Source organism: Poecilia reticulata, chromosome 7, assembly GCF_904066995.2.
Source record: "Poecilia reticulata chromosome 7, P_reticulata-male-v2, whole genome shotgun sequence".
Classification (NCBI taxonomy): Eukaryota; Metazoa; Chordata; class Actinopteri; order Cyprinodontiformes; family Poeciliidae; genus Poecilia; species Poecilia reticulata.
Window position 1 is genome coordinate 32021690 of NC_088836.1, and position 2368 is coordinate 32024057.

A 2368-nucleotide genomic window follows, 5' to 3' on the forward strand; every position below is an offset into this window, starting at 1 on the left:
GATGGTGTCATGTTATGTTTGTGATGGTGTCATGTTATGTTTGTGATGGTGTCGTGTTATGTTTGTGATGGTGTCTTGTTATGTTTGTGATGGTGTCAGTTGATTATGTTTGTTGATGGTGTCTTGTTATGTTTGTGATGTTTGTGATGGTGTCGTGTTATGTTTTGTGATGGTGTCATGTTATGTTTGTGATGGTGTCATGTTTGTGATGGTGTCATGTTGTTGTGATGGTGGTCATGTTATGTTTGTGATTGGTGTCATGTTATGGTTTGTGATGGTTCATGTTATGTTGTGATGGTGTCATGTTATGTTTGTGATGGTGTCCTATGTTATGTTTGTGATGGTGTCTATGTTATGTTTGGTGATGGTGTCGTGTTATGTTTGTGATGGTGTCGTGTTATGTTTGTGATGGTGTCATGTTATGTTTGTGATGGTGTCATGTTATGTTTGTGGATGGTGTCATGTTAAATGTTTGTGATGGTGTCATGTTATGTTTTGTGATGGTGTCTTGTTATGTTTGTGATGTGTCTTTTTTTTTGTGATGGTGTCATGTTATGTTTGTGATGGTGTCATGTTATGTTTTGGTGATGGTGTCATGTTATGTTTGTGATGGTGTCATGTTATGTTTGTGATGGTGTCATGTTAGGTATGTTTGTGATGGTGTCAGTGTTATGTTTGTGATGGTGTCATGTTATGTTTGTGATTTGGTTGTCTTATGTTATGTTTGTGATGGTGTCTTGTTATGTTTGTGATGGTGTCATGTTATGTTTGTGATGGTGTCTTGTTATGTTTGTGATGGTGTCTTGTTATGTTTGTGATGGTGTCATGTTATGTTTGTGATGGTCTTGTTTGTTGTGATGGTGTCATGTTATGTTTGTGATGGTGTCTTGTTATGTTTGTGATGGTGTCTTTTGTTTGTGATGGTGTCTGTTATGTTTGTGATGGTGTCTTGTTATGTTTGTGATGGTGTCATGTTATGTTTGTGATGGTGTCATGTTAAGTTTTGTGATGGTGTCTTGTTATGTTTGTGATGGTGTCATGTTATGTTTGTGATGGTGTCGATGTTATGTTTGTGATGGTGTCATGTTATGTTTGTGATGGTGTCGTGTTATGTTTGTGATGGTGTCAGTGTTATGTTTGGTGATGGTGTCATGTTATGTTTGGATGTGATGGTGTTTGTTATGTTTGTGATGGTGTTATGTTGTTTGTGATGGTGGTTCGTGTTTATGTTTTTGTGATGGTGTCTGTTATGTTTGTGATGGTGTCTGATGTTATGTTTGTGATGGTGTCGTGTTATGTTTGTGATGGTGTCTTGTTATGTTTTGTTGTGTATGTTGTTGTTGTTATGTTTGTGATGGTGTCATGTTATGTTGTGATGGTGTCATGTTATGTTTGTGATGGTGTCATGTTGTTTGTGATGGTGTCGTGTTATGTTTGTGATGGTGTCGTGTTATGTTTGTGATGGTGTCGTTATTTTGTTGTCATGTTTGTGATGGTGTCGTGTTTATGTTTGTGATGGTGTCGTGTTATGTTTGTGATGGTGTCGTGTCATGTTTGTGATGGTGTCGTGTTATGTTTGTGATGGTGTCGTGTTATGTTTGTGATGGTGTCGTGTTCATGTTTGTGATGGTGTCGTGTTATGTTTGTGATGGTGTCGTGTTATGTTTGTGATGGTGTCGTGTTATGTTTGTGATGGTGTCGTGTTATGGTTTGTGATGGTGTCGTGTTATGTTTGTGATGGTGTCGTGTTATGTTTGTGATGGTGTCGTGTTATGTTTGTGATGGTGTCGATGTTTGTGGTGTGTGTTTGTTTGTGATGGTGTCATGTTATGTTTGTGATGGTTCATGTTATGTTTGTGATGGTGTCATGTTATGTTTGTGATGGTGTCTGTTATGTTTGTGATGGTGTCTGTTATGTTTGTGATGGTGTCATGTTATGTTTGTGATGGTGTCTTGTTATGTTTGTGATGTGTTTGTTTTGATGGTGTCTTGTTATGTTTGTGATGGTGTCATGTTATGTTTGTGATGGTGTCATGTTATGTTTGTGATGGTGTCATGTTATGTTTGTGATGGTGTCTGTTATGTTTGATGGTGTTTGTTATGTTTGTGATGGTGTCTTGTTATGTTTGTGATGGTGTCATGTTATGTTTGTGATGGTGTCATGTTATGTTTGTGATGGTGTCTGTTATGTTTGTGATGTGGTCTTGTTATGTTTGTGGTGGTGTCTTGTTTTGTTTGTGATGGTGTCTTGTTATGTTTGTGATGGTGTCTTGTTATGTTTGTGATGGTGTCTTGTTATGTTTGTGATGGTGTCATGTTATGTTTGTGATGGTGTTATGTTTGTTATGGTGTCTTGTTATGTTTGTGA